This window comes from Cetorhinus maximus, chromosome 3, assembly GCF_964194155.1.
Source record: "Cetorhinus maximus chromosome 3, sCetMax3.hap1.1, whole genome shotgun sequence".
NCBI classification, from domain to species: domain Eukaryota; kingdom Metazoa; phylum Chordata; class Chondrichthyes; order Lamniformes; family Cetorhinidae; genus Cetorhinus; species Cetorhinus maximus.
The window spans coordinates 131,401,253-131,414,453 of NC_135881.1; the positions used below are offsets into that span (position 1 = coordinate 131,401,253).

A 13,201-nucleotide genomic window follows, 5' to 3' on the forward strand; every position below is an offset into this window, starting at 1 on the left:
CCAACTTCTAGGGCTTTACATTTTATCTGCAATAATTTTAGCTCAGGAAAACTGGCAGGAATAGCTAATAGGTTTTTTTCAAATACAAATTCATGTGATGTGAGCATCACTGGCAAGGCCAGCATTTGTTTCCAATTCTTGAGAAAGTGGTGGTGAGCCACCTTCTTGAACCACTGTAGGTCCACCCATAGTGCTGTTAGGAAGGGAGTTCCAGGATTTTGACCCAGGACAGAATTTTACACATCGCAGGGGCGGGGGGGGGGGGGGGGGGGGTGCGTGTGCCCAACCTGAACGGACATAAAATAGCGCAAGATGATGTCGGGCAAGCGTCCCGATGTCATCCCGTATGCGAGCAATCTTCAGGTTGGCAGGCACACACAGCAGTCATTAGCATGTTCGCCGACAATTAAGCGGGCAATTAAGTTTAAGGAGGCAATTGAAAGTGATTTTTCGTGGCCCGTCCACTTTTATGGTTGGCGGACGGGCCAATCGGCCAGGTGGCCTTTACATTTTTGCTCAAAACTCAATCCGCGGTGGGATGAAATCTCCGTGGGGAAATGAAATAAAAAGAGATAACTGGGGACTGATTTTTTTATGAGGTATGCTTTCAGATGCTTGATTGTGCTGTATGGACATATTTTGCAGCATTTTTGTTGTTTTGTTTATTATGTGGAGGTCTGCAGCTCCCTGAGGCAGCTGTCTGCCTTCAAGGAGCCCAGTGAAAGTACTCACCACTACCCGCGGTGACGTTGGCGCCCGCCCTCTTCCTGCCCCCTTTCTCAGGGCACGTCCCATCCTGGCCGGTTGTTAATTGGTCAGCCATTGTGAAATTGCAGTCGCAGGTCAATTACAACCGTTTCCTGTCCGCTCCCAGGCCCACTGATTGCGCGCGCCCGCCAATGAAAAGTTCAGGCCCCAGTGACAGTGAAGGGATGGTGATATAGTTCCAAGTCAGGATGTGAGTGGCTTAGGTGGGAACTTGCAGGTGGTGATATGCTTATGTGTCTGCTTCTCTTCCGAAGAAGAGTCATATTGGGATCAAAAGATTAACTCGGTTTCTCTCTCCACAGATGCTGCCAGACCTGCTTCGTTTTTATGTCAGATTTCCAGGTTACTGGTGGGGGGGGGGATTAATTTAAGAAGCCCTGATTTCTCCTCCCACGACCTGTCCGTAAACAGAAATGTGTTTCTGATTTCCCCCTTTAAAAGTGGTGGCAAATTTTCCCTAACACTTCAGTTTCAAGTGATCCAATCCTCTATTAAATAACCTCACAGAAAACACAGGATAAGGTAAAACAAGAGAACTTGTTTATTTTACACAAACACAAGATGCAGGAAAGCGGTTTTGCAATGTCCACCCCTTTTTGCACTCATACAGTAAAAGGGGGATAAGGGAAAGAAAGGGGGTACAGGGTAAGACCATGATAAAAATAAGAGTTGTGGTTTCATGTGAGTCCAGAGTCCAGAATCAAAAGTCCAGTGGTGTATTCCTTCAGAGGTTAGCAGGCTGGAACTGTTGCAGGGTGATCCGACTTTCTAGAAGGGAGGACTTCCACGATGGCAAAAGGCGCGTAGCGATGAATGTGTCTTATAGGCACTGATACAGGAGTTTCAATATTCTAGTAGTACACAGTGTAGATGAGGGCCAGGCAATTTACCTGGATGGAGCTCGTTCTGCTGCTACCTGTTAGATGGCAAAATGGTAGACCGTGTTCAGTTCCACGCAGCAATATTAAAGATTCTAGCAGCTTGGGGGAGGGGTGGGGTGTCATGTGACATATCTCCCATTTCTTCTCCTGGGTGTTGGATGAAGGATGTATTTTCCCAGGTCTGAAATCTTGAGAGGTGTTTAGTAGAGGAGTCAGGGTCCCTTTCGTCCTTGCAGACATGCCATCTCCGTTGGCCAGCTCTGCATTAGAAATGTAAAGGGTGTTGGTGCATTTCCTTGGAATTTAATTTTCTGTAGTCATAGGGGATTTGCACCTCTTTAAAGATAATGAGGTCCTTGCTGGTTTCTGAAGGTTAGAAATTCCTCTGGTATGAGTCACGGCTAATCAGAGAAAAGCCTTTGTCCATTTAAAAAAAACAATTGGTAATGTAGCCAGGTTGACATCGATACATATATATTTTCCTTCCTGTCTTCTGGCCGGTCCATCAGCATCCACAGTATTTTGCTTTTAGCTCTGCTTCTCTTGTTCTTGTAGGTAGCAAAGTGCATGGGTTAGAAAGGTGCTGTCGGAAGAGTCTTGGGGAGTTGTTGCATTGCAACTCGTAAATGGTACACACTGTTACCACTGTGCTCCATTGGTGGAGGGAGTGACTGTTTAATGTGTCAATCAAGCAGGCCGCTTTGTCCTGGATGGTGGTGAGCACCTTGACATAGATGCAGAGGGAATTCAGTTATTGTTAGTTGTTGAAATCCAAAATGCTGAGACTACAAGGTTGATTTGTGTTTTATTTTGAAGTATATTTACAATACCAGTATGTTCAATAAAGATCAGCAAATCTGATCATTATACTGATGATTAACCTGAATATGCAAATAAGCATCTTTAATCTTTAGAATTATGACTTATTAAAGTTGCAACCAAGTGCACATTTGTTCAAATAAAATGCATGGAAAAATTGACTGCACCAATTGGAACAACAAAAGCTATTGACAAACTACAAGCAAGTCCTGATGAAAGTTCTGATGAAAGGTCATTGATCTGAAACATTGAGCAGAATTTTTAGGTCGACGGGTGGGCATGATTGGCTGGCCCGGGATCTTATGGGGAACGGACTGCCGACTGCAATTTCAGGCTGGCTGGCCAATTAATGGGGTGGCAGCAGGCGCTGACATCAGCGTGGGCGCGAGCGAGCGCTGACAGAAAGTTCCCTGAAGGCAGAGAGCTGCCTCAGGAAGCTGAAGACCTGAAAAGCATTAAATAAAGTTTTTAAAATCAAGAAAAAAATGTGCAAGCATCACAATCAGACACCTGAACATATACGTGATTAAAAATGCTGTCCATAGATTTTTCTTTTTCTTTCATTTAATAACAGAAACCTTGTCCCGCCCTTGGATGAGGTTTCATAAAAAATGCAAAGTCCGTTGGCGATTCGCCCGTTTGCCAACTGTAAGGCTGGAGAGACCATGAAAAATTGGAGACAATTGCACCTTCAATTACCTTAATTGGCCTCTTAATTGTTGGCGGGCGCGCTTCCGGCTTTTGCAAGGGCTCACCGACCGAAATATCGTGCGAGCGCGGGATAACGCCGGGACGCTTGCCCGACATCATCTAGTGTGATTTTGCGTCTGATTGGGTTGGGCGCACGCCCGCCAGCCGAGCTAAAAATTCTGCCCATTAACTTTCAAACGAGGACTTGTGAGAGGGCCTCTCTCACAGGCCTACAATAAAACAACTCCATATGAATATTTTCAATGTTAGCAGATATATGTACACACATGTAAAAGGGAAAACACCATCAGAATTCTAAAGGGATAAAATTATGGACACAACACGTTTTACTTAGTACTGAAGAGAGTACGCTGTGTAGGGAAGAAGTTCCCGATACCAATCCCCAGGATAACTGTGATAGAAGATTGACAGAATTCTTAGAAAAACAGACATTTTTAGATAAATTAAAAACAGTGGCCTGAATTTTTTGGATGGCGGGTCTTGTTTCCCACCACCTGAAAAGTGGGCGGGGAACACATCCCCGCTGACTGCCCCACAGCTAATTTACGGTCCAACGAGCGCTCATTGTCTGCAGGCAGGACTTCCACCCCTCACTCAGGAGAAAGTTCTGCCTTAGAGAGCTGCCAGCCAATCTGAGCTGCAGTGGACAGAAGAGGACATTCAAGAAGATATCGGAGACTAAGTCCAGGAAACGAAGGTAAGTTCAAGGAGTCCCACAGTGGGAGGGTAGGGAAAGCCTGCGGGGAGGGTGGGTGTGAGGGGGAAATCGGGGTCTTGGGACGAGGCCGGGGAAGAGGGAGGTTCGAAGGCCACCGGACCTTAATGAGGATTGGGGGGGCGGTGGTGCCCAACTTCAGAAGGGTGCTTCTGATGGAGGTGCCCCCTACCCCAATTCCTGCCTGGGATGTATCTTTGTAGTATTTCAGGCTTCCTCCATGGCGGTTCAATCTGCCCATCAGCCTAAAAGCCTAAAAATTGAGGCTGGGTGGAAACGGCGCTCAAGTAGCCAATAATTTCAGGCCTTGCCTGCCCCAGCGCAAAATTGCTGTGTGGTCAGGGCAGGTGGAAACACAGAGAGAATCCTGTCCCTGCAATTTCACGCTCCCCACCCGCTCCCCATCTGAAAACCCGCCAGTGGAGAACATAAAATTCTGGCCTGTAAGTGCCGGTAACACTCAGTGAGTCAGGGAGCATCAGTGGAGAGAGATACAGAGTCAATGGGCTGAATTAAGCGGATTCTGTCCGAGCAGGCATGGTGGCAGAGGTGCCAGTAGTATTGGACAGGAGTACTTGCATCCGATTGCCAGCATGAGGAAAGCTGTCTCCAATTTAGTCAGGGGCAGGAAGGGCTCGATGCAGGAATCCTATCCACGGGCAGCGGGATGCCAATTAGGCTCATAAATGAGTCAATTATCCCTAAACCCACTGTAATTTTGTGGTGGCTCAGGGACTTAACTTCAGGGACTCCTGTCACCCCTGAAGGCTGCCCAGCAAACTCTATTTGTGTTTGCCTGTGGTTCATTGTTGAGGGGGGGAGGAGGGTGAATCCCTCAATAACAGACACTCAGTGCCCAATAGAGGGACCCGGCATCAGGAAGGGGGGTAGGGGAGGCTGCTGAAAGTCATTCACTGCCTTTGCATCTGACGCCCCCTTCCCCCTACCTTCACTGCAGGTACCCTCCCTGTGACCTTCATCCCGCCCCACTCACTTCCCTCCATGTGCCCAGCGTCGATCCTCTGGGTGGAGTATTAATGGCAGTAGCCATCGCACCCAATGGTGCTGCCGGCAATAGGAAGCTGCCAACCTCTGATTGGTGGCAGCTCTTGGGGGCCGGATTGCCACCCTCCATGGGCCTTAATCACCTGGGAGGTCCAACGCTGTCCATTTAAGTGCCTGAGTGCACTTAAATTGCATTGGGTCTCCCACACAGAAGCAATATGGATCTTTCACCAATTCCCCAACCAAGGGTGTGTGGGGAGGGGCGGGGGTGGTGGGGTGGACCTATGTCACTGGAACTAAATTCTCCAATGTTTCAGGTTGATGACCTTTCATTGGATACTTTCAACCGTTAATACCCTTTTTCTGGGGTTTCCACTAACCTCACAATGGAGGGTCCTTGAAATTCCAGACAAATACCTTTAACTCCTTTTTAAAACTAGACTGCTTCCACAATTTTAGTTATTCAAAGGCTGGCTTTAAAAACGTAATACATAACTTACCAGTCATAAACTGCGCTCTACACACAAAAGTCAAATGAATGACAGAGATGCCTCCCTAACTCTGCTGTGGCCTCCCAAAAGCAGTAGGCTCCATTTCATGCTGCTCAGTATCCCTCTCAACCCAAGTCAAGAGCATCTGATATTAGAGTATTCACTAACACTAGGCACCCAATCTTAGATGCCCTCCTGACTGAGATGAAGGACCAACAAGTTAGCCAAGCCACATGGTAAACTTTGGAGTCATTTGCTTGAGGGAGCCCTTTCCTCCTCGTGGCACCGCAGGAACCATAAAAAAGTTTACTTCACTTGGCCTCTGCAGGCCCTGGTTCCTGTCACCAGCAGGAAGCCAGCACAATGTCACCATAACCCCATCCATGCATTTAACAGCAACCTGGCTTTGAACAGAGGCCTTACCTCTTGGGGTTGCTTTTAGTTAAAATTGCAGCTGGCCAGGTCAGGTGGGAAAGTAGTGTATAAAATCGAAATATAGCTCTTTTCACCAATTCTCACAAAGCATCATGTGGTGAAGGTAAAAATCTATTGTGGAACAGAAGGGCACACTGGTGAACAGTGGGATATAGAGGGAGCATATTGGGGAATAGCGGGATATAGAGGGAACATACTGGGGAACAGTGGGATATAGAGAGGACATAATGGGGAATAGTGGGATATAGAGGGGAAACACTGAGAAGCAGAGGGATGTAGTAGGGAGAATGAGAAGCATAGAGGGGAAGTACTGGGGAGCAGAAGAACTTAGAGGGAACATGATGGAGTGTAGAGGCTTATAGAGGGAACAGAGGAATTTAGAGGGGATACTCTGGGAACAAAGGGATATGGACACACTGGGAAGCAGAGGAGTATAGAGGGGACACAGTGGGAAGCAGAGGGATATAGAAAGGACACACTGGCGAGCAGAGGGATATAGAGGAGGCACACTAGGAAACGGAGAGATTATAGAAGGGAGGCACTGGGAAGCAGAGGGATATAGAGGGGAGGCACTGGGGGATAAAGGGATCTTGATGGGATGCACTGGGGAACAGGTTCTCTGGCAGGTATTGAAACCTTTGAATTTTGCAGTGTCGTAGCAATTGATGTGAAAGTGCAATTATCAAAATAGGTAACCGGGGGGTGGTTCATTCCCTGTTTGTTTTTTATTCACATTCTAACTTCAACTGAAAAAGCTGAATTTACTCAAATAACAGCTTTGTCAGTTGGAGCTTTGTTGCTGAAATCAAGACATCTCGAAAGCAGGTGTATATGCAAGCAGTGGATACCACTTGTAGATAAAGGCTACATTCCCATGGGATATCTGATTAGAAATAAAAGAAAGGCAAATCTTCCAATGTGTGTCTGAGCAGTGGCAAGGTTAACTATCCAAACATGTTGACACTTCAGTATCACATGAAAAATGAACACTTGATAACAATAACGTTTTAATTAACAAGTTAAGTCAGCTCTTGCTAAGAGCTATGTTCAGAGAGCCCCACTGTTGCACTGCTAGACATCGTCATGCACTGCAGCACAGCTGCACACGATTAACTTCAAAATGTATTGTCACTTGATGACTTGGTGATGTCAACAGATGCCAACAGACTGGCTTAAATTGATGTGAAAAATTCTGACTGCTCTTCTGGGGCTAAATGACAACCACACAAATAAATGGGGCCCATTAATGTCTCAGAGTGATTAGAAACTATCCACATTAGTTTTATGCGTAAACGTCCACCAAGCGGCTCAGGCCAAGTAACAAAAAGTCTTATGGACCTCGCTGAATATGTATTCTGTACTTGCCAACAGTCTACATATTCCTGAACTACTTTATTACAAAAGTAGGGACAGGTCCAAATATGAATAGGTAGAAGTAAAAATACAGTAATATTGCGCTGCAGTGTTTAAAACATGTGAATTGACAACAATAGTGTCAGATTTTATGGCACTCAATGAGCAAGGTAGCAGCAGAAATAATGATCCTGCTTTTCCAGGTAGAATGTCATGTGACAAAATTGCATCATAAAGCAATTGCAACTAATTTCCCTGGCTATGTGAGTCACAAAACACTCATTAAAATTAATGGACTTGATTTGTACAATATTCAGAATCATTGCTTTGGAAGATCACCAGCGACTAGACATCCAAGACAGATCAGCAATAGGCAGAATTAAGTACCAGAAAGAGCTGCAGTTGAAGCCTGTGACCAACCTTTCTCTGCCTCACCCCATGCACAAGTCAATGTCACCACACAGTTAAGTCAATGAGCTGTGATACAGATGACGGTGTTTTCCTGAATATGAAAAAATCACTGAGCACCTGGTAAGATTTGTGATTGAAGAGACAATGGCCATTAATGTATATTAGAGGAAATGTGGAAATTGGAGAAAAAGATAACAGAGCATGGAATGGGAGAAGTCTTATGCTCTATCAAGCCCACCCCTACTACAGACCATGTATAGCCTATTCTATATCATCAAATCTTTCCCAATTTATTTATTAATTTGAGGGATAGATGCTGCTGAGTACAGAAGAGCTGTTGGCCTCAAATTAGACGGCAGGTCTTGGTGGGCAGGACTTCCGCTCCCGGTGTCCTTGATCCTGGGGGAAGGCCAACCACTGCTGGCCTGTTGAGTGTCTGAGTGGCACAAGGTGCAGCTGGCCGTCTCAAAAAGAGGCATTGCTGGGGTCTCGAGTGCACCATTGCCTCCACAAGATTCTGCTCAGGGTCTGCAAAGGGATATAGATGGGTTAAGTGAGTGGTCAAAAATTTGGCCAATGGAGTATTTTGTGGGAAAATGTGAGGTTGTTGACCTTGGTGGGAAGATTGGAAAAGCGTAATGTTATTTAGCTGGAGAGAGACAGAATACAGAAGGATGTGCTAATGGTGACATTAAGGGTAGAAAGCAGGATAAGCAAGTGACAGATGGCCCAGTGGGGTTGGGGTGGGGGGAAGGGTTCGAAATAGGCTAAAAGGTGGAGATAAAACAATGGATGGAAATAAATAGTTAGCACACAGTTACATCAAGTAATTATGAAGGAAAATGGAATGTTAGCCTCTATTGTAAGGGGATGGAGTATGAATTTGGGACCACCTTGCTGTAACTGTACAGCTAGTGCATTGGTGAGAATACCTAGAATACTGTGCAGTTTTGCCCTGCTGCAATGTTCCAGTGAAGCTCAATGCAAACTGGAGGAACAGTGCTTCATCTTCCGATTAGGCACCTTACAACCTTCCGGACTTAACATTGAGTTCAACAACTTCAGATTATGAACTCTCTCCTCCATACTCACCCCTTTTTGATCCCCTTTTTTCCAATAATTATTATATATTTTTTATATATATGTATATATTTTTTCTTTTCCCACCTATTAATATTTAAAAAATTTATTTCCATCCATTGTTTTATCTCCACCTTTTAGTCTATTTCGATCCCTTCCCCCCACCCCGCCCCCACTAGGGCCATCTGTCACTTGCTCAACCTGCTTTCTACCATTAATGTTACCATTAGCACATCCTTTAGCTAATATCACCACCGTCAACACCCCTTTGACCTTTTGTCTATGACATTTTTGGCAATCTCTCCTTTGCCTCCACTTATCACTGGCCCTCTATCCAGCTCCACCTGCCCCACCCCCCTTAAACAGCTTATATTTCACCACATTTCTATTTCTCTTTGATTCTGATGAAGAGTCATACGGACTCGAAACATTCACTCTGTTTTCCTCTCCACAGATGCTGTCAGACCTGCTGAGTTTTTCCAGCAACTTTTGTTTTTGTTTTAGATTTCCAGCATCCACAGTATTTTGCTTTTATCTTAGTGTTTAATTGACTGTCACTTCTCTTCCAGGAATGCCTACCTTGAAGAAGTATTGCTCTTCTCTCCAACAGGATTTCCGCTTGTCTCTTTTGCCCTGTTCACCTTCATTGCTTTCCATGTCTCTCCTGATGTTTGACAAGGTGTTTACAAAAACTCACTTTCACAGCCATATTTCTTTCCTCAGTGACTGTCTTTGTCTCCGACTTACCCCACATGAATTCCAACTGAAGCTCCATCTCTCATGTTTCAAACCTATCCAGGATTACAGGTATCTCCGGGGCATATAACACTCCTCGGACTGCTGTTCTCGTCACATCCTGATATGCACACTCAGTGCCATGCGCCGCTATATGAACACACTCGACCTCTCCCTCCAGCAGCACCGACTCACCCTATCTCTAAGCTGTCTTTGCCCCCAGTTTCATTTTATTCTTCGTCTAATCCGATGCCTTGACAAGAAACTTTGTCTCTTCCTTTCAGGTGCAAAGGAACGCAAGATCCAACAACTCATTGACACCAACACCCATCCAGGACCCTCCACCCCTGCCCTCTGAACTTGCTGCACTCGGTTCTCTCAGGTCCAACCCTGACTTTGTCATCAAACCTGCTGACAAGGGTGGTGCTGTTGTTGTCTGGTGCACTGACCTCTACCTCGCAGAGGCTGAGCACCAACTCACAGACACTTCCTCCTACCTCCCCCTGGACCAAGACCCCACCACTGAACATCAAGCCATTGTTTCCAGGACTGTCACTGACCTCATCTCCCCTGGAGATCTTCCCTCCACAGCTTTCAACCTCATAGTCTCCCAACCTCCTACCCAAAATCCACAAACAGGACTGTTCCGGTAGACCGATCATGTCAGCCTGTTCTTGCCCCACGGAACTAATTTCTTCCTATCTTGACTCCATTCTCTCTCCCCTTGTCCAGTCTCTTCCCATCTACATCCGCGATTCCTCTGACGCCTTACATCATATCAACAATTTCCAGTTCCATGGACCCAACCGCCTCCTCTTCACCATGGATGTCCAATCCCTCTATACCTCCATTCCCCACCGGGATGGTCTGAGGGCTCTTCACTTATTCCTTGAACAGAGGCCCAAACAATCCCCATCCACCACCACTCTCCTCCGTCTGGCTGAACTTGTTCTCTCACTGAACAATTTCTCCTTAAACTCATCTCACTTGCTCCAAATTAAAGGTTTGGCCATTGGTACCCGTATGGGCCCCTGTTATGCATGTCTCTTTATGGGGTATGCGGAACATTCCTTGTTCCAGTCCTACTCAGGCCCCCTCCCACAACTCTTTTTCCGGTACATCGATGACTGCTTCGGTGCTGCTTCATGCTCTCGTCTGGACCTGGAAAAATTGATTAATTTTGCTTCCAATTTCCACCCCTCCATCACTTTCACATGGTCCATCACTGACACTTCCCTTCCCTTCCTTGACCTCTCTGTCTCAATTTCTGGTGATAGACTATCCACCAATATTCATCACAAGCCCACCGACTCCCACAGCTATCTTGACTACAGCTCTTCACACCCTGCTTCCTGTAAGGACTCCATCCCATTCTCTCAGTTCCTTCGCTTCCCTCGCATCTGTTCCAATGATGCCACTTTCCAAAACAGTTCTTCTGACATGCCTTCCTTCTTCCTTAACCGATGTTTTCCACCAACAGTGGTTGACAGGGCCCTCAACCGTGTCCAGCCCATCTCCCGCGCATCCACCCTCACACCTTCCTCTCCCTCCCAGAACCATGCTAGGGTCCCCCTTGTCCTCACTTATCACCCCACCAGCCTCCGCATTCAAAGGATCATCCTCTGCCATTTCCGCCAACTCCAGCATGATGCCACTACCAAACACATCTTGCCTTCACCCTCCCTGTCGGCATTCCATAGGGACTGTTCCCTCCAGGACACCCGGGTCCACTCCTCCATCACCTCAACCCCCTCCCATGGCAACTTTCCATGCAACCGCCGAAGGTGCAACACCTGCCCCTTTACTGCCCACGTCCTCGCTGTCCAAAGGCCCAAACACTCCTTTCAAGTGAAGCAGCATTTCATTTGCACTTCCCTCAATTTAGTCTACTGCATTTGCTGCTCCCAATGCGGTCTCTTCTACATTGGAGAGACCAATCGCAGACTGGTTAACCGCTTTGTTGAGCACTTTTGGTCTGTCTGCAAGCATGACCTAGACCTCCCTGTCGCTTGCCATTTCAACACACCACCCTGCTCTCATGCCCACATGTCCGCCCTTGGCCTGCTGCAATGTTCCAGTGAAGCTCAACACAAACTGGAGGAACAGCACCTCATCTTCCGACTAGGCACTTAACAGCCTTCCGGACTTAACACTGAGTTCAACAACTTCAGATCATGAACTTTCTCCTCCATCCTCACCCCCTTTTTGATCCCCTTTTTTCTAATAATTATTATATATTTTTTAATATATATATATTTTTTTCTTTTCCCACCTATTTCTATTATTATTTTTAAAATTTATTTCCATCCATTGTTTTATCTCCATCCTTTAGCCTATTTTGATCCCTTCCCCCGACCCCAACCCTTTCTACCCTTAATGTCACCATTAGCACATCCTTTAGCTGATATCACCACCGTCAACACCCCTTTGACCTTTTGTTTATGACATCTTTGGCAATCTCTCTTTTGCCTCCACCTATCACTGGCCCTATATCCAGCTCTACCTGTCCCACCCCCTTTAAACAGCTTATATTTCACCACATTTCTATTTCTCTTTAGTTCTGATTAAGAGTCATACGGACATGAAACGTTAACTCTGCTTTCCTCTCCACAGGTGCTGTCAGAGCTGCTGAGTTTTTCCAGCAATTTTTGTTTTTGTTTCAGTTTTGGTCTTATTTAAGGAAGGATATTTGCATTTGAGGCAGTTTATAAAAGGTTCACTAGGTTGATTTCTAGGATGACGGAGTTGTCTTATGAGGAATGGTGAAGGAGGTTGGGCCTATGTTCATTAGAGTTTAGAAGAATAAAAGATGATCTTATTGAAACATGTAAGATTCTGAGGGGGCTTGACAGGGTAGATACTGAGAGGATGTTTCTCCTCATGGAGGAATCTAGGGAGCACAATTTCAGAAGAAGGGATCTCTCATCTAAGACAGAGATGAGGAAGAATTGCCTCATTCAGAATCGTTAATCTCTGGAATTCACTACCCCAGATTGCACTGGAGGCTGTGTCATGGAATATATTAGAGGCTTACTTAGACAGATTTTTGATCTATAAAGGGGTCAAAGGTTATGGGAGAAGAGCATGTAGGGAGTCCTTTACCCTTAACCGTAACCCTATTAATGATGTTGGCCCAACACGGGCTGGGCAAAGATGACACAATCTACAGGCCATCCCTGAAACTGGGGCAGAAGGCCAGGATTCAGAGTATCTAGGTGCAGGACTCATTTCTACTATAATGGCAGACTTCAACTGAAGTTATTCTGGCTGGCCGATGAAATGGCTGCAGATTCTTAAGGCCTTGATTATGCCTTCTATTCTCTAATGAATACAAATTCAGCTGTATCTTTTCTTTTCAAAGCCCGAGTCTTCGAATTATCCAGTGCAGCAATGCCCTTTTCCCCACAGAATTCCTAAAATTGCACACAGTATTCGAAATCCAGTCACATAAACGATCTGTGCACATTTAGAATAACTTGTTCCAACCTATAGCCTAATGCCAAAAAGCATGTTTCATAATTATATTCTAATATGCCTTACCTTACATTTAAGTTCTTTAAAATTCACCTGCCTTGGCTTTGCCCGTTCATTTAAAGGATCTAAATCGCCTTTGCCTTGCGATTGCAGTGCATGACACGAGTATACACTACACCATGAGTTAACACTTCCATTAAAATAACAGAGAAATATATGTTTGATGTGTCCAAGGCTCAGAATTGCCTAGGAAATTTGAGCCAGTCAAAAATTTAAGCCTGTGTCATTACATCTGAGTACATCTCTGAACAACACTCCAACAT

The 13,201-nt window shown here is 45.6% G+C and overlaps 1 long non-coding RNA gene across 2 annotated transcripts in view; it reads right to left on the minus strand.

The window, feature by feature from the left end:
• Window positions 1-1,310: 1,310 nt before the first annotated feature.
• Window positions 1,311-13,201, minus strand: part of LOC144673256 (uncharacterized) — an 81,077-nt gene continuing 69,186 nt past the window's right edge. For both annotated transcript variants that reach the window (XR_013574276.1, XR_013574278.1), the window contains exon 3: window positions 1,311-2,373. This is a non-coding gene — a long non-coding RNA (uncharacterized LOC144673256). The remainder of the gene's footprint in view (window positions 2,374-13,201) is intronic.